General features: G+C 38.8%; 1 pseudogene; it reads left to right on the top strand.

Moving 5' to 3' along the window:
• Positions 1-2,691: 2,691 nt before the first annotated feature.
• Positions 2,692-25,074, top strand: LOC133058536 (UDP-glucuronosyltransferase 2B18-like; annotated as a pseudogene).
• The last annotated feature ends 2,250 nt before the right edge of the window (positions 25,075-27,324 follow it).

Below are 27,324 nucleotides of genomic sequence, written 5' to 3' on the forward strand. Positions count from 1 at the left end.
CTCTTTGGAGGGAATGGTGGAAGTTCCACTTTATCTCCATTTCCTCCTCCTTTGAAACAGTGTCTGTAGTGTTATGCTAGATCTGTCATCATTATATTTGAGGGACAGATAACTCGTTGGTTAGACTCAAAGGAGAGGGATTATGCTCTATAATGGATCATATCCAGAGCTTCTCCCATACCAGACTGAGATGAAATAAAGGAGGAAATTTAGGATCTTGAGATCATGTTGTAATGTGTTGAGACATTTAGAAAACTAAGGATGAGGTGAATATATTTTGCTTGTGTGATGAACATGAAACTCTGGGGCCCAGAGGAGAGACTGTGGTTAGCAGAATAATGACCAATGAAGACATCTAAGCCCTAATCCCCAGACACTGTGAAAATGCCAACGCACATGGTAAATTTTAGTGAACTTTGAAGATGAAGAGAATATCTTGCATTATCCAGACTGAGCCCATCTAATCACATCCAAATTTTCTTAAAAGTAGAGGACTTTACCTAGCTTCAGAGAACCAGAAACATAGCAAGATGAGAAGAAATCAATCTGCTGATGCTGATTTTGGAATGGAGGGGAAGGGGTTGGAATGTAGGAACTAGGAGAGAAATGCACCATGGAATACAGGCAGCGTCCTGAAGCTGAGAAAGAAAAAGAAACAGATTCTTCCCCTAAGTCTCCAGAAAGACATGCTTAGCTGTGCCAGCACCTGGAATTTTAGCCCCTCAGACTTCTGATCTAAGAAGTAAATTTATAAAGTTTAAAGTTCTGAGTGTGTAGTAAGTTATTACACCAGCAAATTATAAAAAGAACTAATAAACTAATACAAAGTTAAATTCTATGATTCTGTCCTTCCCATCATGGAAGGAAAATATTTCTTTATATTAACAGGTTCTATAGAGAGATGGTGTTAAGAAACAGAACACCTTAAGACCCAAGACTCATTTTGTAAATGGATCACTGGAATGATCTCGTTATAGCTCATAAAAACAAATCCTGAAAGCTAAAATAAAATCAATCTGAGAAATAATAATTCAACAAGAAACCATTTTATTTGAAACCCAAACATTGACTCCAAGCAGGGTTAGATCCCTGGGTCAGGAAGATTCCCTGGAGGAGGGAAGGACAAGCCACTCCAGTACTCTTGCCTAGAGAATTCCATGGACAGAGGAGCCTGGTGGGCCACAGTCCATGGGGTCACAGAGAGCTGGACATGGCTGAGTGACTAACACTTTCACTTTCATGTTCCTTCAAGTGCTAATTACCTCTCCTCTGGAAAGTTTTAAGACTTTCCAGATTAGCCCTCTTTTTGTGGGGTTCTTTCATCTCATATCTACATTCTCACAACCTGCCATAAGGAATTTTCAGAAATGAAATAAGGAAATATCTCTCTAGGACTTGTCCAAAGCTCCTCACAGTTTACAGAGCAAATATTTATATAACCACAGTAAATTTCTCCTCATACTAGGAGGAAGCTGTGTTCCTTCAGGCTTCCATGCTTTTTCACATTGCTCTTTAAATCTAGATTCCCCATACATACCTTTTATACTTGACAAAACACTAGTTAGTACTCACTCTCTGCACAAACATCACTATGAGAACATCACTTCTTTACTCTCCCCGGGAGACTTGTTCTGTGTTCTAAAGGGACTTATAAGGGGCTTTATAACCAAAATAGTCATAACTAAAAGTAATACTTCCATCATAGGCATGCACTATTCAGTTCCCTTTCTTTTTCTAGATTTTAAAATCTATACTTTTCCTTTATCTCTTTCCTCAGTGTCCAGGAAATCAAAGCTTATTTCACTGGCAGAATGAATGTTTTGCTTAGAATCTATATCCAAATCCTTCTTAAGAGATTCTCCTCTCATTTCAGGTCAATAGATTATTGATATCATGAAAACAAATCTATCCCATGACTTGCATCTTCCCCCTCCTGCTTCTAATTTGATGGGGATTCCTGGTAAGATTTTTAATGTAACATACCTCAATTACAAAAGTAGGATACAAAATGAAGTTCAGAAGAAGGTACTTAGAGGATAAATTCTTTCGAAGAGTAAGCTTTGAGGAAGTGTTGAAGAAGTGAGAGGAATAGAAGGAAGGTTACAAATGTTCAGGAAAGGAAATGATCATAATTCAGAAGCAATATTCTCAAAGGAAAGTGACTAAAATTATACTATACTGACTAAAGTTATACTCCAAGGATGCTCATGTTCATATAAAGAGGGAAAAAGGAAGGAATAACTTCAGTCAAAAGAACAAAGGTGAGCTAAATGAAATGGAGCTAATAAAATAGGTGTAAAAATATGCAGAAAGAAATGTTTAGAATGCTTAAGTAAATCAAAATGTATCTGTGTTGACACATGGTGCTTTCTTATCTGCAAACTCCCTACATCCTAGGTAATTTCCTCTTACCCTAGAACCAGAGCATTTACAGTGATACTGGATTTATTGTACACAGAAGCACAAAATCATCCATGCTTTTCTTTATCTATTTGCTTTCCAAAGCCTGGAGATTAGCTTGCAGAGAAATTGCTAAGGCAGACTCTTGGAAACAGTCTTTAGCTCATAGTCATTGTGACCTAACCAAGTGGCAGTTATATTTTAACTACTTAATTGATTCTGTCTTGAATATAAGGGTGAGCTACCTCTGAAGCTAAGGAAGCTTATGAAGAAGGTTTGGATTTTATCAGGATGTCTAAGAGATGGGCTTTGCTTCTTGTGTTTTCTTTTAATTTCAGCTGTGACTTCTGTGAACAGGTGCTGGTGTGTCCAACGGAATAAAGTCATTGAATCAATTTCAAGACAATTTTGGATGAACTTGCTCAGAAGGATTGTGAAGTGACTGTGCTAGCATCTTCAGCTTCCATCCTGGTGGATCCCAGTAAACCATCTGCCCTTAAATTTGAAGCTTATCCTACATCCTTCACTAAGAATGAGCCTGATTTGTGTTTTATGAAATAGATCAAGATATGGGCATATGAATTACCAAAGAGTACATTATGGGCATATGATTCAAAGATGCAAAAAACATATCGCAAATATTCTGATACCTGTCAAAAGCTCTGTGCAGATGCAGTTTTAAACAAAAAACTTATGAAAAAACTGAAAGAGTCCAGATTTGATGCTGTTCTTAGAGATGCAATTTCTCCTTGTGCTGCGCTGCTGGCTAAACTGCCTACACTACCTTTGGTCTACAGTCTTCAACTTACCACAGGCAATATATATAAAAAACTCTGTGGAGGGCTTATAGTACCTCCTTCCTACATACCTGTTATAATATTTGAACTGAGTGACAAGATTACATTTATGGAGAAAGTGACAAATACGGTGTATGACCTATATTTTGACTTTGCATGAGACTTTTAACAAGAAGAAGTGGGATCAATTTTACAGTGAGGTATTAGGTAAGTCTGGTTTATTACACTTTCCCTCCAGTAGATGGAAAGAAATCTTGCTTTCTTTGCATAGGTTAGAGTGGTATAATTTGTGTTTTCTTAGTTTAGTGTCAAATGGAAATATAACAACTTCTTAGTCAAAAGATATTAACTATTCAGGAGAGTGTGCAAAGTAGTCTAGAACTTTGTGACATTGGAGATGTTCCTCTATTTGACAATAATAATCCAATATGTGAATATTTTTGAGGCTTATTTATTTTGAAAGCTACATATGCACTGTGCTTTTCATAAATCATAATGTCTGTTATTTATTGCTGTAAAATAAGCTATCCTAAAACTCATGATTTAAGAGAAATCATGCTGTTTGCTCATGACCCTATGAATCAGAAATTTGGGCTGGGCTTAGGAAAATGTCTCTTCATTGCCCAGGGTTTTTCCTGGGCTTAATGTTTATGCTACTGTTAGTTACCAGGCTTGGCAGAAGTGGAACAGTCCAAGAAAGTGTCACTCCCATGGCTGGGGTTTGGCAGATTAGCAGGATACTTTGATTGTATCCTCCAGGTGACCTCTCCAACAGAAAACCTTGGACCTTTTTAGATGGTAGCAGAATTCTAGAATAGGTTGCATGAAAGTTTTAGACTAGATTTGGAAGTCAAGCATAATCACTTCTGCCACCTTCTATTAGTAAAGCAGGTCAGGAGGAAAGCCCAAATTCAAAGGGTGAAGAAATAGCCTCCACCTCTAAATAGGAGGAGTTACAAAGAGTATTAGCCATTTTTGATATGCTATGGTAAGAAATTTCATTAAATATATTTAAAAATCAAGTGAAGGTTAGTCATGAGGCAATATCTTTTTAAACCTAGGTCAGTAAAAAAAAAAAGTCTATGTACAAAGCAATCTGATATTTTGTATAAACTTTGTGCTTACCTGTCTTTAAAATTAAACATTTCTATGAACCCATAACTGAAGTTCCTTTTAGCTTTCAGAATCAAAGTTCCTGACTTCTCCATCTAGAGTCAATTCTTCTATTATTTTAATCTCTCTAACACCTCCATCCTAGTGTCTCTATAAAGAAGAAAAATTGCTTAGTTGTGGATGAGTTTCTCTGGGAGTTATCTAGTATTACTCCTTCCTTCTCAATGGATTAAATGCCATTTACTAAGTAAACCTCTAGTCTTTCCTATTTTAATACTTTCTCTATTTCTTGGGATTGATCACTTAGGAAGGCTTTCTTATCTCTCCTTTCTTTTCTTTGGAACTGTGCATTCAAGAGGATATATCTTGTCTTTTCTCCTTTGCCTTTAGCTTCTATTCTTTTCTCAGCTATTTGTGAGGCCACCCCAGACAACCATTTTGCCATTTTGCATTCCTTTTTGGGAGAATGGTTTTGATCACTGCCTCCTGTACAATGTTATGAACCTCAGTCCATGGTTCTTCATGCACTTTGTCTATCAGATCTAATCCCTTGAATCTATTTGTCACTACCACTGTATAATTGCAAGGGATTTGATTTAGGTCACACCTGAATGGTCTAGTGGTTTTCCCTACTTTCTCCAATTCAAGTCTTAATTTGGCAATACAGAGTTCATGATCTGAGCCACAGTCAGCTACCAATCTTTTCTTTGCTGACAGCATAGAGCTTCTCCAATTATGGCTGCAAAAAATATAATAAAACCGAATTTTGGTATTGACCACCTGGTGATGTCCAATGTAGAATCTTCTCTTGTGCTTTTGTAAGAGAGTATTTGTTATGACTAGAGTGTTCTCTTGGCAAAAGTCTACTAGTCTTTGCCCCACTTCATTTTTATACTCCAAAGCCATATTTGCCTGTTACTCCAGGTATCTCTTGACTTCCTACTTTTGCATTCCAGCCCCCTATGATGAAAAATACATATTTTTTTATGTTAGTTCTAGAAGGTCTTGTAGGTCTTCATAGAACCATTCAAATGCGGCTTCTTTGGCATTAGTGGTTGGGCCATATACTTTGATTACTTTGATATTGAATGGTTTGCTTTGGAAATGAACAGAGATCTTTCTGTCGTTTTTGAGATTGCATCCAAGTACTGCATTTCAGACTCTTTTCTTGATTATGAGGGCTTTTCCATTTCTTAAAAGGGATTCTTGTCCACGGTAGATATAATGGTCATCTGAATTAAATTCACTCATTCTGCTCCATTTTAGTGAACTGATTCCTAAAACGTCAGTGTTCACCCTTGTTATTTCCTATTTCACTTCAGTTCAGTTCAGTCACTCAGTCGTGCCCAACTCTTTGTATCCCCATGGACTGCAGCATGCCAGGCATCCCTGTCCATCGCCCACACCCAGAGTTTACTCAAACTCGTGTCCATTGAGTTGGAGATGCCATCCAACCATCTCATCCTCTGTCGTCCCCTTCTCCTCCTGTCTTCAATCTTTCCCAGCATCAGGATCTTTTCAAGTGAGTCAGTTATTCGCATCAGGTGGCCAAAGTATTGGAGTTTCAGCTTCAACATCAGTCCTTCCAATGAACATTTAGGACTGATTTCCTTTAGTATGGACTGGTTGGATCTCCATGCAGTCCAAGGGACTCTCAAGAGTGTTCTCCAACACTACAAGTTAAAAGTATCAATTCCTCTGTGCTCGGCTTTCTTTAGAGTCCAACTCTCAAATCCATACATGACTACTGGAAAAACCATAGCTTTGACTAGATCGACCTTTGTTAGAAAAGTAATGTCTCTGCTTTTTAATATGCTGTCTAGATTGGTCATAACATTTTGTATTGTCATTACTTTGAGAATTTACTCAACTAAGCAATTTTTCAAAATCTCCTGTTTGGTCACTTGCAAATTACCTTGATTCATGGACCTAACATTCCAGTTCCCTAGGCAATATTGTTCTTTACAGCATCAGACTTGACTTCCATCAGCAGTCACATCCACAACTGGACATTGTTTTCACTTTGGCTCAGCCTCTTCATTCTTTCTGGAATTATTTCTCCATTCCACTCTTCTCCATCAGCACATTGGGCACCTACCAACCTGGAGAGTTCATCTTTCAGTGTCCTAACTTTTTGTCTTTTCATACTGTTCCTGGGGTTCTCAAGGCAAGGATACTGAAGTGTTTTACCATTTCCTTCTCCAGACTTTATTTTCTTGGGCTCCAAAATCATTGCAGATGGTGACTGCTGCATGAAATTAAAAGACACATGCTCCTTGGAAGACAAGCTATTACAAACCTAGACAGCATATTAAAATAAGCCTAGACATGTTAAAAAGCAAAGACATTACTTTACTGACAAAGGTCAGTGTAGTCAAAGCTATGGTTTTTCCAGTAGCCGTGTATGAATACGAGAGTTGGAGCATAATGAGGGTTAAGGGCAGAAGAATTGATGCTTTTGAACTGTGGCATTGGAGAAGACTCTTGAGTCCCTTGAACAGCAAGGAGATCAAACTAGTCAATCCTAAAGAATATCAGTACTGGATATTCATTAGAATAACTGATGCTAAAGCTGAAACTCTAATACTTTGATCACCTAATGTGAAGAACTGACTCTTTGGAAAAGACCCTGATGCTAGAAAAGATTGAAGGCAAGAGGAGAAGGGGATAAATGAAGTTGAGATGATTGGATGGCATCACCAAATCTTGAACATGAGTTTGAGCAAGCTCTGGGAGTTGGTGATGGACAGGGAAGACCTGGCATGCTACAGTCATTGGGATCGCAAAGAGTCAGTTAGGATTGTTTACTAAACTGATTCAGTAAACCTAAAACATCAGAGATTAATATTAAAATATAAAGAACATCAGGGGATAATATTTGAATTATCAATGTCTACTTTCTGATTCTAATAACTGCAGTATGAAAAAGTAAGCAAAAGGTGAGAGTCCAATAGATTTTTCATATCTGGATGATTTCTTTTTCTTTGTTTTCTTTTTTTTAAAATTTATTTTATTGGAGGCTAATTACCTTACAATATTGTAAGGGTAAGAAAGTAGTGGGTTTTGCCATATATTGACATGAATCGGCCTTTCCAGAGCAAGACATACCACGCATAACTGGATGATTTCTAATCTTGATTCTGTGAATATATCCATTCAACAACAAATATTTATTGAACTTCCTCTTCTTTTCTGTTGTTTACTAATTTGGGGAGCAGAAGGAAATTAGCAAATATTTGTTGAGAATTTACTCTATTCCAGGAAATCTAAGTCCATCATATTTATTAATTCATAGGATAGAGACATAGAGATCTTATTCATAGGCAGTATTATTCTCATATTATACATACAGAAACTTAAGTAAGGTAACCTACTCAAGTTTTCATGGGGAAGAAGTGACAGAGATGGGATTAAAACATAGCAGTCTGGCCCCAGAGTAACCACTCTGCATATTGCATTATATGATAAAAAAAAAAAAAAAGAGAGACTCTAATTTCAAAACTCTATCTATGATTTGGACAAATGTCATGGTAAGCATCAAGTGCACTACAGTATAGAGAAGGTTAGTTTCTCTTCATTATGGTGGTCTTTATAACAGACATTCTCTATATCACTCAACTAACCAAACTTATCTTTGCCAAGAGACATGTTCCCTCAATACCTTTTACTCAAATATATTATCTTTGTGTTTGGAAATTATTGTAAAAATTTTGGAAACCATCCTTTGCAGAAATTCATTATTGTTCTCAATGGCTAAGAAGATTTACAAGCTTAATTTAAGATTATTTATATATTGTATATGCAATATTCAAGATTAAGATTACATATATATTATATGAGGTTATAGAAGGTAGAGGCCTGAAGAAACCAAGACCAAAGTCTAGGAACAAATCTGCTAAAAATTAACCAAGAATCACAGGTTGTGGAAACTAAATTCTTAGACAAGGTCCCATAGCAGGGTCATGCGACTTAATGTGAAGTGAAAAAGGGCTGCTGCTGCCGCTAAGTCGCTTCAGTCGTGTCTGACTCTGTGCGACCTCATAGACGGCAACCCACCAGGCACTCCCGTCCCTGGGATTCTCCAGGCAAGAATACTGGACTGGGTTGCCATTTCCTTCTCCATTGCTTGAAAGTGAAACGTGAAAGTGAAGTCGCTCAGTCGTGTCCGACTGCTAGCAACCTCATTGAGCGCAGCCTACCAGGCTCCTCCGTCCATGGGGTTGTCCAGGCAAGAGTACTGGAGTGGGGTGCCATTTTCTTTTCCAGTGAAAAGGGACATCAAATGCCAAACAATCAGTGTAGAAAGCTGGTTGGTGAATGAAGTGGAGGATGACCAGGCCTATCTAAAATAAAAGGCTAAACAAATAATCCAAAGACCAATATTTCTAAAATAAATAATTCAGAGGTTAAAGTTTCCAAGACAAAAGTTTACCAGGAATCATAGGTCATAGAAAAGCAGCTTTTAAGTGAGGTAGCATGATAAGCACATGCACAGCAAAGTGAAGGAAAACATGGCAAAAAAAAAAAAAGCAAAAAATCAAAGTAGAATGCTGGGCTATGAATGGAGAGTATGTGTGGGTCTCTGAGGATATGACTGAGCTAATAATCCAAAGCCATAAAAAAGCTTAGAGAAATTTTAGGTAAGTAAGGGGACAGAGGTGCAAGTGACTGGTGCAAATAGACTTTTGCAACCAAGGCAGGCATCCTAGCCTGGCTTTCCAGAATTTTTATGTCATTCCTTGAACAAGGAGCCATCACAGCACTGCTGACTTAGTCTAAGAATAGAAATTAACAAAGAAGATCCTTTAACCAAGTTATAAATACTAAAAAGGAAGATTTTTATCAGTCTTTAGCAGATGAATCTCCCTTATCATTCATTCTGACATGCTTTTTAATATGTCTTTTTAGTTTTTCCAATATTTATAATTTTTCTGGAGACCAAAGATACAATTTTAGACACAGGAACACACTTGACAGACTGAATCATAAGATAGTTCCTTAACTGCCCATTCTTTTTTCCTTTTTAGGCAGTTATCAAGCAGCCTTCTATTGCCATTAGACTGTAGTAATCAATACAATCAGAATGTTTCAAATTTTTTAGGACACGAAAAATAAATAACACAAAGATGGAGGTGAAAGCCATCATTTCATTTAGTGCATCTCAATCATCATGCACTTTTTTGGTCACAGATGGTTCAAGAATTTAGTCCCACAATAAGTTTATTCTTCAAAACATACAGGAAAAGTTGAGACTTTAGCTATAGGAGGGAAGGCTATTGATTCCTGGTGAGATCTGCATCATTAGAGAGGCTTCTTAAACCACTGGAGTGTCTTTTCTTGCCTTTATCTATACTCTGAAGTTATCATGAGTAACCAGTATTCTCTGGTGGCTGACTAGGTGACCTGAAGACCAGACTGAAACAAGTGTGAGAAGTGCAAATTCTTCATGCTGTTGGTCCATATTTAATGTGGAAAGTCATTAATAATCTTTAGAAAACAATATCTATGTGAGTGAGATCAAGTTGGTGAAGTAGAAAGACCCTGAACTTATCTCCTCCCATGGACACACCAAAATACAACTACTCACAAAGCAATTATCTTTGAGAACAACATGAAGGCTAGCGGAAAAGATTTCCCACAACTACAGATATAAAGAAGGGGCCACAGAAGACAAGTAGGAGGAGCAGAGATACAGTCTAACTGGGACGCATAACCTGATGTTGGCCATCTATAAACAGGAGGAATATCACAACCATAGAGGTCCTCGTCCAGGAGACAGGGGTTTCAGCTCCCACATCAAACTCTGTATTTTGGTAAGATATACCCCCAAAATGTCTGGCTTTGAAAACCAGAGGGGCTTACATTCAAGAAAACAGGAGACTGTAAACAGAGACTCTGTTCTCAAAGGGTGTACATAAAATCTCACTTAGTCTGAGTTCCAGCAAATAGTCAGTAGTTTGAAAGACACCTGGGTAAGAACTACTTGCTGATCTTGGAGCATCTCCTGGAGAGGTATTGCGCAGCTGGGACTATACTTGGGAATGTGACTCCTGTGGTAGCCATTTTTAGGATCTCATTCCACCATTCTGACACCAACCCTGGCAAGCACCATTTTAGAGTCCTCCCTCTAACCTATTAGCACCAGGAGCTTGCCTTGCCAATGGGTGCATAACAATCACAAAATACTGGGTTCTCCCTGGAAGATGGGATCCTCAGTTAGTCAAAAAAAATGTTTAAAATGTCAGAATATTATTAAAAATGTACAAATATCATGAAAGTGATACATATCTAATGCTATACATTGGAAAACAAGAAGATGATCATTTAGAATGCAATATTTGTCACATACATAAATAATTACAGAGTAAAATTGACTTAGAATTAAAATCTATTAGTGAACCTGTAATGTTGATACAAGAGTTAATCTTTAATAGTACATGAACCTAGAAAGGTTTGAAAGGTTGTTTGTTGCTGAATCATCCAAATATTAATCTTAGAATTTAAGATTCCACTCACATCACGAGAAGTCAGTACAGCAAGGTTTCATCCATTAATTATTTTTAAAGCTTCAGGTGCTAATAAAGCAGCTGCCCCCATTACTCTTAGGCAGTGGGGCCACCCACGTGCAATTACATCTAATTATCTGCTTAGATAAGCAATAGGTTGCTGGTGAGGCCCTTGGGGTTGTGTTAAAACTCCCAAGGACATACCTTTTCTTTCAGTGACAAATAAATTAAATTCTGACCCTGTGGGCAAGCTCAGAGCCGGAGCTTGCAGGAGAGCAGTCTGAAGAACCTTAAAAGCCTTTTGAGTACCTGAAGACCAAACCAGTTTGTCGGTTTGGGCCTGCTGAGTTTCAGCTATAAGTTTATATAAAGACCGGGCAAGTTCCCCATAACCCGGAATCCAAATACAACAGAAGCCTGTGATTGCCCAAAATCCTCTCAATTGTCTTAAAGTTATAGGTAGGGGATGGTTTAGTATAGGTTCAATTCTCTCAGGGCCTATGGCCCTAGTACCTTCTGATATGATTAGGCCCAGATATCTAACAGATTGTTGGCAAAGCTGAACCTTCTCTCTTGATGGCTTGTAACCGCAGCCTGCCAGAAAGTTTAAGAAATCTTCTGAGGTTTGTGAACAAGCTTCCTCTGTCTCAGCACAGAGCAAAATATCATCTACATATTGTAACACTACCTCTTTAGAGCTATTAAAGTTCTGTAGATCCCGTGACAAACTTTGTCCAAATAAGTGAGGACTGTCACGAAATCCCTGGGGCAAACTGTTCAGGTTAACTGAGAAGCTGGCTGCGTGGGGTCTTCAAAGGCAAATAGAAATTGACTTTCCTCCACCAAAGGCACTGAATAGAAGGCATCTTTTAAATCAATTACTGAGAAATATTTGGCTCGTTCAGGAATTTCAGACAACAGAGTATAAGGATTAGGCACCACGGGGTGTAAAGGAACCACAGCCTCATTTATTATTCGTAAGTCCTGAACTAGTCTCTATTTACCATTTGATTTCTTTATACCCAAAATAGGAGTGTTGCATGGACTGTTACAGGGAACTAACAGTCCCTGCTCCTTTAAATTCTCAATGATGGGTTTTAACCCTTCCTTAACCTCAGGTTTCAGTGGATACTGCTTCTTATGTGGGAATAAGTGTGGGTCTTTGAGCTTGACAACTGCAGGAATAGCATTTTGTGCTCGACCCACAGATTTTCCATCAGCCCATACCCTAGGATTTACATTTTGTTCAACTAAAGGGAGAGAAAGGGAGGGCTCCATATTCATGAAAACAGAGGCATGGACCTCACCAAAAGTGGTGAGGGTGATTCTGGCACGATCAGGAACTCGTGTGAAAATAGCACAGAATCTCAGTTGCAAGATAAAGAATAACTGAAATAATATCTCGTCCAGACAGTCCCATTATGGAAGCGGATCGGGAAGAAAGTGGGCCAGAGGCTTCAGTAAGCACGGAGTAAGTTGCCCCAGTATCTAAAAGGAAATCGACGGATTGGCCTCCCACCATTATCAATACCCAGGTTCCTCAGGTGTAATTAGGATGGGAGCTTGTGTGGGGACCCCTGGGCACCTTCAGTCCTGATGGTCTTGAGAGTCAGACCCCTGAAACCTACACCTCTGGGGGCAGTCTCTCCTCTAATGTGGTCCTTTGCAGACCGACATGGAGCCGGGGCGGCTTAGATGCCTGAGGGCAATCCCGCTTGAGATGCCCCTCCTTTCCACAGTAATAGCAAGCCCATCCCTTTTCACCTGGGTCCCTCTGGGCATTTTTCTCAGGCTGTTTAAGAACGGTTTTCATAGCCATTGTGAAGGTTTCTGGGTTTTCCTTTGTCTTTCTCTGCCTTTCTTTCTTTTCCTCATATTCCCTTCCATAATAAACTGTCTGAGCCAGTTGTAACAGATCATCTAAAGGCTTATTTGGTCCTTATGCCCGTTTTGATAACTTAGGGCGAATATCTGGAGCCGACTGAGTGAGAAATCTGTCTTTTAAGATCACTTTTCCCTCCTCACTTTCAGGGTCAATCTCAGTGTATCTGTGAAGGGCTTCTCTCCATCTGTCTAGGAATTTACCAGGAGCTTCCTTCTCCTCCTGTTCTATGTCTGCCAGTTTGCCATAGTTTAAAGGCTTAGAACGCGCCTGCCTGAGTCCTTCAAGAATATATCTGACAAAATGACTCTGATCCCATCTTCCTTGTTCTCTACAGAACCAGTCTAATTGTAAAACAGTATTATACTTAAGAGACCCTCCAACTGGCCACGGTTCGCCATCCTCCAGTGGGTACCGTGGCCATGCACTATCACATAGGAAGACCAGGTGTGTCTTCTTTAAGCCCTGGGGGTCAAATCTATCCGTTTTTCAGGATACAGTTCAAAGGAGTGAGGCTGGAATTGTTAGCTCCCATCTGTAAGAGAGAAAAAAAGCAACCAGTGCCATTTTTCTACTGGAGGCGTCCCTCCCTGCTCTAGATGGGGGTGTAGACAGACTTTACACGAAAAACTTTTCCTTTCTGGTCAGACTTAGTCTGTCCCTTACCGATACAGGCGTCACACTCATCCCTCCCGGTTCTACCACCGAGATGGGGTAAGGATGCATCAGGGGTAGACCTGATGGCATCCCTGACTGACGTCCAGTTCTTCACCATTAAAACCTTGCTTGCCTCTGATGCCACCCGGGGTGCAACCAGAGTAACCTTCCGGAATGCCTCCCAAGCCAAGACCGCTGGGGGAAACATTCGTCACCTGAGTGCCTGTGCACGACCCTGAATATATTCCTGACCACAGTAAGACCGATACAAACATGAAACTGAGATGTTTCTTCCAAGCGTCACCACACCAGTATGAGCCTCCTCTTATCCACTAAGAGCCAGAGTTACCAAAGGAAAAAAATCCCTTGTAGTTCCAATCTGAGTAACCTTTAACGTCAGAGATGCTCTTGGAGCTAGAGCTCCATCTAGCTTCCATGCCTCGCGAGGCTAGGCGCTTCCTGACTACCAATCCAAGTTTGGGACCTAGGCCACAGTACACAGTAGCAACATAGATTACAAGTCCCTTGAAAGTCTATGATCCAATAGATTAGGCTGTACTTCTAATTCCAAAAGAGTTATGAAATGGTCAAAGAAACAGAAAAGTTTGACCGAGAAAGGAGAGTTTGGTCCACAAGCTTTGCCCATTTCTGGTCGGTTCCTGAAGGAGATGTTGGGTGCCTCTTGGCATTGACACGTCAGTATAAACCCCTGACAGGTTTCTGCCATAAGCCTTATGAGGTCACCACGGAACCGCAGAGCAGGGCTCCTCACTTGCTTCACGCAGGGCGTTTCATTCATTCACACAAGCACACCGTAGAGTTAGTCAAGTACAGCGGAAAACGTGTTTGCTAGGAGAACAAAGAATTAGAGCCCCAAGCATCCTTACCTTGCCCTGAAGGATCCGGACAAGCCCCCAAGATGAAAGGTTGTTGCTGAATCACACAAAGAGGCCAGGGTTCTTGGCCTCCGGAGGAGAAAAATTCAATCCGGGGCCAAAGACTAGGCTGGATCACTCAGAGCTTTTGTGTAATAAAGTTTTTATTAAAGTATAAAGGAGATAGAGAAAGCTTCTGACATGGACATCAGAAGGGGGTAGAAAGAGTACCCCTTTAGTAGCCTTTGCACTGGAATTATATACTCTCAAATTAGTTATTACAGTGAATCAAAAGAATGTCTAGAGGTTGTAAAGACCTCACCAGACCTATTCCCATGATTTACATTTTGAGATAACAGAATTAGCCAGAATTTCCAGAGACTGTCCTCAAGCAGCATACATTATTGTTATATAATCCTAAGGAATGTAGAGGGGAAAAAAGTTTGTCCTTTCTTCCTCCTTGAGAATTCCAAACCCCTCTCTCCATGGGGACCCCTAGACTTCTTATCAGCCTGCCTAGGAATTGACTCTCTCAGGTTCAAAGGTGCCAAGGAAGAGGTTATTATGAGCTATATAGCTTTCTCATTTACATGTGTTTTTCACTCTCTTTTTTCTCTATATATGTTTGTTTAAATTGTAAAACACTGGCATTATTTGTTCATCTTGGCCTGCACAGAACAGAAGCTTTATTGTTGTATCATCTAAGAAAAATGGATATATATTCACAAATTTCCATATATCCCTTTTCTTATCTTCCATTACAGGAAGACTCACTACAATCTGTAAATTAATGAGAAAAATTGATTTTTGGTTGATAATAAGCTCTTGGGATTTTGAATTTTCCCAACCATTCTTACCAAATTTTGATTTTGTTGGAGGATTTCACTGCAAACCCACCAAACTACTGCATAAGGTAAAATTTTCATCTTCAAGGAAGTTTTCCATTCCCAGTCCAAATACTGTCTTATGGAAATGATATGGGCAAGATATAAAATTTCTTCACACCATTCCTTCACTTACTGTGTGTTTCATGTTTCATTATTACCAAATATTCTGGATTATATAGCAGTCATAAAAAATATGAGAGAAGTGCAAGATTATGTGGATATAGCCACTATGATAAAGTCTTCCAACACATAAGAAATAATACTTTTTCAACAAATGTGTATTCTTTGCCTTTTAGATGCCAGATTCTATATTCTGTACTGAAGAAGGAGGGATGAAAGGCGGAGACTCAATGGTAGTCCTTGGGGATCTTATAGACTGGTCAGCCAGAAAAAAATATGAATGTTAAACAATTACATATAATAAAGTTCAAATCAATAGATACTTTAGATTGAGGTGATGTGGGAGTGATATCTCATATTTCATTAAAGTAAATTGCAATGAAATATCTAAAAGAATCAAATTCTGATAATGCAATATTAAAATTGGAAATATAAGGGAGTATTCAAAGACTATGGAACTGAGAGATTGAACGGAACTGAACTGATGGAATCTGGTGCTTTAATATATGGTACTATGATAGGTAGGAAATATACAAAAAGTAAATTCTGCCATAGTACCTTTCTTACAAAATATGGATGCATGAGAATAAAGGAAGAAAAGTATGGTCTACTTTATAGACCATAACTACTGAGAATAAAAATAATCCACCAGATACATAATGCCCTTGGGCTTTCCAGGTGGCGCTAGGGGTAAAGAACCTCAGGTTTAATCCCTGGGTCATGAACATCCCCTGGAGAAGGGCGTGGGAACCCACTCTAGTATTTTTGCCTGGAGAATCCCATGAACAGAGGAACCTGGTGTATTACAGTCCATAGGGTCTCAAAGAGTGGACACAATTAAAACGACTTAGATCACATGTACATAAAGTCCTTACACACTGTCAAAACATAGTGCTTCATAAATATTGGCTACTATGACTTTCTTTTTTTAGTGAAATTTTGGCCAAAAGAATTTGTCTCTGAAATCAAAAAAAGAAGAAAATATTAAAATAGTATTTGAAGTTTTAAGCAGTGTCACCAGTATCTACACTGGAGGGATTCCTTCTGGGGTGTTGTGTGGGGGTGGGGGGTGGGTAGGGGGGTGTATGTGTGTGTACTGTCAAACTCATATTTTTTTCCAAAAACTTTGTGAATGCACTTCAGTATTTTTTCTGATCTTATCTGAGGTAAAAGAACTTCACAACACAAAACAGACCAGAAATCATTGCATCTTGATAATACAATTCATGAAAATAAGCCTCTCTCAGGTGCTAGTGGTAAAGTACTGGCCTGCTAATGCAGGAGATGTAAGAATCGCAGGTTGGATCCCTGGATCGGGAAGATCCCCTGGAGGAGGGCATGGCAAACAATTCCAGTGGTCTTACCTGGAGAATCCCATGGACAGAGAAACCTGGCAGGCTATAGTCCATAGGTGTGCAAAGAGCTGGAATCTAGTGAAATTACTTAGCCACTCATGATACAATGCCTAATTTCATTAGATATAGTTATATTTCAATCATGTAAACTGCCTGATTTTTTTAGTCCCACAGTTGGTAAAGAATCTGTCTGCAATGCAGGAGACCCAGATTCTACTCCTGGGTAGGGACGATGCCCTGGAGAAGGAAATGGCAAGTCACTCCAGTATTCTTGCCTGGAGAGCTCCATGGACAGAGGAGCCAGGTAGGCTACAGTTTATGGGGTTGAAAAGAGTCAGATGTGACTGAGAGACTAACTTTCAACTTTCAGTTTTCAAGCTGCCTGATCTCACTAACCAGGCTTGGAAACAATATAGTAAGGTAAATACCAAGGAGGAAGTGACTGGTTTAGTAGTAACCTGCTCAATGTTGTTGCTCAATTGCTCAGTCACGTCTGACTCTTTTCGACCCCATGAACTGCAGCACGCCAGGCTTCCCTGCCCTTCACCATCTCCCAGAGCTTGCTCAAACTCACGTCCATTGAGTTGGTGATGCCATCCAAACGTCTTGTCCTCTGTCTTCTGCTTCCCCACTGCCTTCAATCTTGCCCAGCATCAGTCTTTTCCAAGGAGTCAGTTCTTCACACCAGGTGGCCAAAGTATTGGAGTTTCAGCTTCAGCATCAGTCCTTCCCATGAATATTTAGGACTGATTTCCTTTAGGATGGACTGGTTGGATCTCCTTGCAGTTCAAGGGGCTCTCAAGAGTCTTCTCCAACACCACAGTTCAAAAGTATCAATTCATCAAGTATAAAGAGTGCTCTGCATTCTTTATAGTACATTTCTCACTTTCATACATGACTACTGGAAAAACCATAGCTTCGACTAGATGGACCTTTGTCAGCAATGTCTCTGCTTTTTATATGCTGTCTAGGTTGGTCATGGCTTTTCTTCTAAGGAGCAATCATCTTTTAATATTGTGACTGCAGTCTCCATCTGCAGTGATTTTGTAGCCCAAGGAATAAAGTCTCTCACTGTTTCCATTGTTTCCCTATTTATTTGTCGTGAAGTGATGGGACCAGATGCATGATCTTAGTTTTACGAATGCTGTTTCAAGAAAGTATCAAATCTTTGATGTTCAGGCTTCTTTATGGTCCAGTGATAATGTAACCATATGCCAATGCTGGAGCTACAGGAGATGTGGGCTCAATTCCTGAGTCAGAAGATCTGCTCTAGTTTTTTAGTAGCTCAGTCATATCTGACTCTTTGCCACCCCATGGACTGCCACGTGCCATCCTTCCCTGTCCTTTACCATTTCCTGGAGTTTGCTCAAAGTTATGTCCATTGAGATGGTGATGCCATCCGACCATCATATCCTCTGTCATCCCCTTCTCTTCTTGCCTTCAATCTTTCCCAGCATCACATCTTTTCTAGTGAGTCAGTTCTTTGCATTAAGTGGCCAAAGTAGTGGAATTTCAGCTTCAGTATTAGTCCTGCTAATGAACATTCAGGGCTTCAGCTTCAGTATCAGTCCTTCTAATGAACATTCAGGGCTGATTTCCTGTAGGATTGACGGGTTTGATCTCCTTGCTATCCTAGGGACTCTCAAGAGTCTTCTCCAACACCACAGTTCAAAACCTGCACAATAGGCTACACATTTAAAAATGTAGATGAAAGTTTTCTGTAACTTAATGTCATAAACCATAATTACATCTTAGATAGCTTGGTCAGGTGTTTTACCCAATAAGTCACACTCTCATGGCATAAAATCCACTAAAAATAAATAGCTTACAGGCAAAATCTGTCACATTCACTGTATATCATAGCATCAGTATCCTTAAAATATCTGGGCCAAGATCAGAAATAAAATCAAATTTATACTCAACATTTAAACATCCCATATAAAAATAATGATAATATATGATATTATAATTTCATTAGGTTTTGAATAAAAATAGGGAGAAATAAGCTATGGAAAGTTTTGAAAAGCTATTTTCTTAACAGAGATGAAATAAATGTAGCATACCCAGTGTTATCAGAGCATGAGCTAGGAAGAAAAAAGAAATAAACTTTTAAGACAAGAAAAAAATACTTTCAGCAGTCTTTGTCTCTTTCAGACAATTACTATAATAGCATGAGAAATTTAATAGATCAGAGTCTTAGCTGAGGCTTAAATTTAGGGAATTGTGGGTACTGGAAATTTGAAACACCAATAAATAAATAATAAATCATGGTTAAAAATTGAGAGTTTTTATTCAATTATATAGAGATGATTTAACAAGAATACTTTTCTTCTTTTACCAAAGCAATATACATAACCTTTAATCTGTTCATATTATCATGAAGAAGGGAAAAGTGAAAGTATTAATCACTCAGTTGTGTACAACTCTTTGCCATCCCATGGACTAGAGCCTACCAGGCCCCTCTGTCCATGATATTCTTCAGGTAAGACTATGGGAGTGGGTTGCCATTCCCTTTACCAGGGGATCTTCCCTACCGAGGAATTGAACCTGGGTCTCCTGCCTTGAAGGTGGATTTTTAACTATCTGAGCCACTAGGGAAGCCCCATACCCTTATATTACATAGGTAGCCTTATAATCAAGAAAGCCTGTGTATCAGAAGACATGCCCTTCAAACTGCTAAGAAGAAAAGTAGATCAATTCAGTAATGAATACATTGGAAAAAGAATGGCATACAAATTCATGAAGCTGAAATACAAACTCTTTTTCATTTTATTTGAGGAATTCTGTTAGGAGTTCAGTTCAGTTCAGTTCAGTTCAGTGCAGTCGTGTCCAACTCTTTGCAACCCCATGAATCACAGCACGCCAGGCTTCCCTGTCCATCACAAACTCCCGGAGCTTACCAAACACATGTACATTGAGTCGGTGATGTCATCCAGACATCTCATCCTCTGTCACCCCCTTCTCCTGTGTCCAATCCCTCCCAGCATCAGGATCTTTTCCAATGAGTCAACTCTTCGCATCAGGTGGCCAAAGTATTGGAGTGTCAGCTTCAGCATTAGTCCTTCCAATGAACACCCAGGACTGATCTCCCCTAGGATGGACTGGTTGGATCTCTTTTCAGTCCAAGGGACTCTCAAGAGTTTTCCCCAACACCACAATTCAAAAGCATCAATTTTTCGGTGCTCAGCTTTCATCACAGTCCAACTCTCACATCCATACATGACCACTGGGAAAACAATAGCCTTGACTAGACAGACCTTTGTTGGCAAAGTAATGTCTCTGCTTTTTAATATGCTCTCTAGGTTGGTCAAAACATTCCTTCCAAGGAGTAAGAGTCTTTTAATTTCATGGCTGCAATCACCATCTGCAGTGATTTTGGAGTCCAAAGAAATAAAGTCTCACACTGTTTCCACTGTCTCCCCATCTGTTTCCCATGAAGTGATGGAACCAGATGCCATGATCTTAGTTTTCTGAATGGTGAGCTTTAAGTCAACTTTTTCACTCTCCTCTTTCACTTTCATCAAGAGGCTCTTTAGTTCCTCTTCACTTTCTGCCATAAGGGTGGTGTCATCTGCATATCTGAGGTTATAGATATTTCTCCCAGCAATCTTGATTCCAGCTTGTGCTTCATCCAGCCCAGCGTTTCTCATGAAGTACTCTGCATATAAGTTAAATAAGCAGGGTGACAGTATACAGCCTTGATGTACTCCTTTTCCTATTTGGAACCAGTCTGTTGTTCCATGTCCAGTTCTAACTGTTGCTTCCTGACCTACATATAGGTTTCTCAAGAGGCAGGTCAGATGGTTTGGTATTCCCATCTTTTTCCAGAATTATCCACAGTTTATTGTGATCCACACAGTCAAAGACTTTGGCTAGGAGTTCAGGTCCTTTAAAACATCTAACTTTTGTCAACTTCTCCAAAACAAACCAAGAAGAAAAAGGAAAAAAAAAAAAACCAAATACACCTTGATCTTGCTAGGCTAAGATTATTTAACTTATTATAGGAAACAGGAACAGCACTTTGACAGAGTTTCATCATTTTTCAGTAAAAGGAAATCAGAGAAAGGTAATCTAAGGTGTTGAGTTCTGGTTGGTGATATTAAGGAGGACTTTGTAATGTAAGGAACAGGTTGGAAATTAGCAAAGTTGAAGACATAACTTTGGATTTCTGGGCACAGTGAGGTCTTGAATCTTGTCCTGGTGAACAAGCCATATGTTTTAATAAGCATACTATTTTACTTGTGTGCTTGTATAATCCTGTCATCCTGGGATGTTACTAATCCATTGTTTCTGGATCTTAGCAATATTTAACAGAGAATGAGAAAAAAAAAAAATCCTGGTCCTGCTATTGTTTAAGACATGGAATAAAAATTACATTATTTTCAAAACTCACTTAAGAAAATCAAACCTGTGTTGTCACAATGTGAAATGTTCTTCCCTGGAGACTTTCATTTAGTGACATCCCTTGTTGGTAAGTGATAAATAAATCACCATACTTATTAGTAGTCAATGGTAATACATTGGTTAAAGAAAATGAATTGCATATCACACATCTCTTTCTAAAGTGTTTTAATAGTTTAGCATATTAGAAGATGATGCTATTCTAACAATTCTATCTCTTTAGAAATGTATGTGTTCATGTTCTTCAAACAAACTAAAGAAAGAATGAATGAAACAAAAACCCTCTCTCTGCTGATTCCCCTTCATAATACAACAAATTATTTCTTTTCAGGAAATCAAAGAGTTTGTCCAAAGCTCTGGAGAAGATGGCTTTGTAGTACTGAGTTTGGGGTCAAAGGTTGAAAACCTTCCAGAAGAAAAGGCTAATATGATTGCATCAACCCTTGCCCAGATTCCAATTACCTTTGTACTGAACAGCTACTTGAATGAATCTCTTTAAAGTCTGGAGTCTAGATTTTAACTTCTAGAAAGTCTAGATTTTAACTTCTATTAGAATGGTTTTTGCAAAGGAGACAGAAACAGAGAATGTCATAACATGGTTAGATCAAAATGAATTGGTATATCTGGTTCTTTCTTTGAATTTTAAAATGGTACAAGGTGGATATATGTGCTTAAATGTTCCAATTTCAGTTTTACTTTGTTCTGAGAGATATTTCTATCTTAGAGATTATTTGTGAGGTTCTAGTAGTATCAGTCCTGGGTGTTCATTGAAAGGACTGATGCTAAAGCTGAAACTCCAGTACTTTGGCCACCTCATGGGAAGAGTTGACTCATTGGAAAAGACCCTGATGCTGGGAAGGATTGGGGGCAGGAGGAGAAGGGGGTGACAGGATGAGATGGCTGGATGGCATCACCGACTCAATAGGCATGAGTTTGAGTAGACTCCGGGAGTTTGTGATGGACAGGGAGGCCTGGCGTGCTGCGATTCATGGGGTCGCAGAGAGTCAGACACAACTGAGCGACTGAACTGACTGACTGACTGAGTGGTATTAAGTTAATAATTAGAACACAACAACATCCAAGTCTTACCCCAAATCAGAATTTTTCCCAGAGAACTTCCTGGAGGGACTGCAGAAGTTCTGAGCAGCTGAGAGGTGTCCTGTTACAGTTCAATTGGTAGCTGCACTCGATATTCAATATTCAAAAGAATTTTGGAACATAAAAATTCAAATCTTTCCTCCTACTCCTGCTCCCTTTTTTCCCAAAATGAAAGCAGCATATGTCTTAAAACCAGTCGTTGAGGAAAAGATCAAGAGAGAAGCCTGGAATCCAGGTTTTTTTTCCTGTTAAAGCAGAAAAAGATGATAGGAAGGGGCATGGGCTCCAACTTCAAGGTCTCTAGGTCCTGCCCATTAACAGCTTGACCTAATCAACATAGTATTCTGACTAACTGGATTAACAACTACTTTCTCAGAGGTGGGGAGGAAGAGAAGAGGCAAAAACTGGGAAGCATGGAAGAGTCAGTGTTAGCGGAGAAAAAATTAAAGAAGCGCTTCCTGCTAAAGTTCTATCATTATTTGTATGGCAGTATAAATCCATCAGTACTCATTCACTATCTGTGAACTACTTGCTCTAAACTGCCCCAAACAACCCTTACTATTTTCATCTTGAGAACCTGGATTCAGGTTGACAGCTTTGACACGTAATATATAGCTATGTGCCTTAAACATAAAAAACATTACTCCACTAATCTAGGATTTGGGGGTATTTCATTCCATTGAGAAATGAGAATTTCAGCATCAGTGATTTATTTGGGGTAGACATAGCATTGCTGATACATTCTAAATTAGTATCTTCTGTTGTAAAAAAGTGCAATTAGATCTCTTAACAGCACAAACTTCTAAATTGCTGATTTCAGTTTATATGATCAATGAAAATTAATGTGGCACTCTTTTTTAAAAAAATTATTGCTTTTATTATTCTGCAATGCCTAGCTTTGTACAAAATATGTGCATGGATATTTCCACTATTAATACCTTTAGAGGAAAGAAATGAAATAATGTCTTAGAAATTTTGCACTTCAAAGATTATAGGAAGTGATTTTCCAATATGCAGTGTAAAATAATTTATATTCTTTCTGCTAGTTGAAGAAATTTTATCTCATTATACCACATAGAAGAAAGTATAATATTGCTCACAATATAAAATAGAAAGATACACATTTCCATCAAAATGCTTCATCGAGAAAGTAAACATAAGCAAATCTTCACCTATTTCTCTCAGAAAATGCTGAGCAAGCAAAGTATTTTCTAGATTCAAACCACAGGTTTGTTATATAAGATAGTCACATGAAATGAAGTTGCAGAAATTTCAGTCAGCTTTTTGTGTACACTACTGTTCTGGTTGATTCTTGAATGCTTTTAACTATCAAATTACATTATTTACAAGCTAATTTCCCTCAAGTCTTTAAAACTAGTCGTAGCATGTTGTAGTAAACAAAATGATAAGTTGGTCAACAGGGTCCCAGATTTTTGCTGCTTTGATTTTTTTGAACTATTATTTAAGATTATTTAACATTCCTGAGCAGAAATGTCCACATCTGTTCATTGAAAGAAGTGGGGCAAGATGACTTCTTACAAGATTTTAACTTCTAAAATGCCCTGAGACTGTGATCTTATTCGTGGAGTTGAGTCTTTTCTTAGTCTTAATAGGTTGTGGGAGATTCAGTGGGAATAAACCAGATACATTGGGAAACAACACTCAACTTTTTAAGTGGATCCCACAGAATGATCTTCTTGGTAAGAAGGTGGCAAAAAAATACTAGGTTCTAATTAAATCTCAGGGACAATAGAGGAACAGAAGGTAAAACATCAACACTAGATGATAATTATCTTTCATCTATAAATTTTCGATAGTTTCTTGACTGGTCTTGTCTCCCCACTCTTCTATCTCAGCTCACTACTATTGTAGTGCTTTTATCTAAGATGATATGGGAAGTTCATTTCAGTCCAGTCACTCAATCATGTCTGACTCTTTGCGACCCCATGGACTGCAGCATCCAGGCCTCCCTGTCCATCACCAACTGCCGGAGTTTGCTCAAACCCATGTGCATTGAGTTGTTGATGCCATTCAACCATCTCATCCTTTGTCACCCCCTTCTCCTCCTGCCTTCAATCTTTCCCAGCGTCAGGGTCTTTTCAAATGAGTTAGCTCTTCGCATCAGGTGGCCAAAGTATTGGAGTTTCCACTTCAGCATCAGTCCTTCCAATGAATATTCAGGACTGATTTCCTTTAGGAGGGACTGGTTGGATCTCCTTGCAGTCCAACAGACTCTCAAGAGTCTTCTCCAACACCATAATTCAAAAGCATCAGTTCTTTGGTGCTCAGCTTTCTTTATAGTAAACATCCATAATTTTCTGTGAACTTTCAGTAACTTCACATTGCCTAAAAAACAAAGTGCATCTAATGGAAGATGACTTTGTAATCAGCACATCCATCATTTTTCCTCTATTGCCAAACACCCCCTGAGATTCTCCAGTTATCAGAATAAATCACTCCCTCTATTCCTAGGAAACAATGTTTCTTCACCTCCATCATTTTGAGCATGGTGTTCTTTGAATCAAGAATCAGTCCACACTTTTCCTCTGGACAAAACAACTCTGCACTAACATCCCCTCTAATGTATAACTTTCTCTCATTTCCTCAGACAGACGTCTTTTGGAAATTCACAAATGTTTGCATGATCCCATGAGCATAGCAATCCTCAGCAGAAAGCATTGCCTTCTTTATTGACTTATACTGTCAATTTCTATTTCTAACCAGGGGACTCAGAATTTATTGTTCTCACTGAAATCTTTCTTAGGTTACCCAAAAACCAAAGCTTTTATCACTCATGTTGGTGGCAATGGCATCTCTGAAGCCATTTACCATGTGATTCCCATGGTGGGACTCCCTATGTTTGTTGACCAACCCTATAATACTGCTCACATGGAGGCCAAGGGAACAGCTATTAGACTTGAACACAATATCAAGTACAGACTTGCTCAGTGCACTGAAGACTGTTATTTATGACCCTTCGTGAGTATAGCATTTCTTTAACATGCTAGTATCTATAGATCAATAAATTCTCTTTTCAGGAGTAATATAAGTTTATTTTCCATATTAAGAGGCTAATTTTAAAATAATTAAATTATATAACCAATGTGAACTTCACTTTTACATTCAACCTGTTGTTTCAAAGTTGCTTTTTAATCTTATCAAGTTAATGAGCAACTGCTGCTGTTTGGATGCTAAATTGTATTCGACTCTTTGCGACCTCATAGACTATAGCCCGCCAGGCAAGAATACTGGTGTGGGGGTACCACTTCCTTCTCCAAAAGAGCAACTAATCAGTGCAATAATTTTCCATACCAAAAAAAAAAAAAAAAAAAAAAATCTGAACTCTATACAGCTTATTGTAACAAGCATGCATTTTTAAAAGTATGACAGAATCCATACAAGGATGGATACCTGATGACTCAGTGGTAAAGAATCTGCCTGCAAAGCAGGAGAGACTGAAGACGGGTTTGATTCCTGGGTTGGGAAGAGTAGGACACGACTGAGCGACTGAACTGAACTGATAGACACAAGAGCAATAAGAAGTCTATTTATAATATCTATATTACTTCGCAGATATTCAGTATTTTATCTTTGCTTTGGTGCAGAATATTGTAGCCTTATCTTGCTACAGGAACTGTTCAATAATTGGAATTGTATTTAAAAATTCACAATTTTGTTTCATTTGTAGGACTTCTAAAACTTCTTGGTTATTACTGTGCATCTAACCTCAGCATCACTTCTTACCTAAAACCATGGCAAGCCATTTGCCTTCATCCAGTTTAACTCATTTCCCAGTGGAATATTGGTGTAATTAGAAATATAGCAACTGATACCTGCCTCCTATTTTGTTGCTGTTTAGTTGCTAACTCTTATCCAAATCTTTTGGGACCCTATGGACTATAACCCGTCAGATTCCTCTGTCCGTCGAATTTTCCAGTCAATAATACTGGAGTGAGTTGCCATTTCCTACTACAGGGGATCTTCCCAATTCAGGAATTGAACCAGTGTCTCCTATGTTGTGGACAGATTTTTTACCACTGTGCCACCTAGGAGGCCAGTAGACTTAACTGTTCTTCCTCAAATATATCCTGCAATACAGGCAACCTAAAAAGGATCGGTAGTCATTGTACAGTGAGAACTACTACAAATCTTCAACAAAAAGTCAAACAGTCCAATACGGAAATAAAGAGTATGAACAAGAAAGTGACAGAAGTGAAATGGCCAATGACCTATGAAAAATGACAAAGGCCATTCATGTTTTTAGAAATGCAAATTAAGTCAATTAGTTACTTACTTACAAGTGATTTGTGGAACAAATATTCTGGTAGAACTATTTATCTGGAAATGGACATATGTTTGTCTTTTCTTGCTGTTTTTTATTGGAATATATTTGCTTTAAAATGTTGTCAGTGTCTGCTCTACAATATCAGGAATCAACTCTATGTATACATATATCCCCTCCCTTGTGAGCCTTCCTCCCATCCCCTCTATTTCATTCACACTCTATTTCCTTGCCTGCAAAATTCCATGGACAGAGGAGCCTGGTGGGCTACAGTCAATGGGGTCCCAGAGAGTTGGACAAAAGAGCAGTATGCACACAATTGGTATTAACTACCTCATGAAGTTGATGAAAAACTGAATGTACTAACATTGTTAAGCCATAAAAATAATTGCTGTAAGAACTGTACAAAAAAAGATCTTATGACCCAGATAATCACGATGGTGTGATCATTCACCTAGAGCCAGACATCCTGGAATGTGAAGTTAGGTGGGCCTTAGAAAGCATCACTTTGAACAAAGCTAGTGGAGGTGATGGAATTCAAGTTGAGCTATTTCAAATCCTGAAAGATGATGTTGTGAAGGTGCTGCACTCAATATGCCAGCAAATTTGGAAAAGTCAGCAGTGGCCACAGGACTGGAAAAGGTCAGTTTTCATTGCAATCCCAAAGAATGCTCAAACTACTGCACAATTGCACTCATCTCACACGCTAGTAAAGTAATGCTCAAAATTCTCCAAGCCAACCTATGGGATACTGTAAAAGCAATGCTAAGGGGAAGGTTCATAGCATTACAGGCTTACATCACGAAACAAGAAAAAAACCAAATAAATAACCTAACTCTACACCTAAAGCAATTAGAGAAGGAAGAAATGAAGAACCCCAGGGTTAGCAGAAGGAAAGAAATCTTAAAAATTAGGGCAGAAATAAATGCAAAAGAAACTGAAGAGACCATA

Source organism: Dama dama, chromosome 6, assembly GCF_033118175.1.
Source record: "Dama dama isolate Ldn47 chromosome 6, ASM3311817v1, whole genome shotgun sequence".
Lineage (NCBI taxonomy): Eukaryota > Metazoa > Chordata > Mammalia > Artiodactyla > Cervidae > Dama > Dama dama.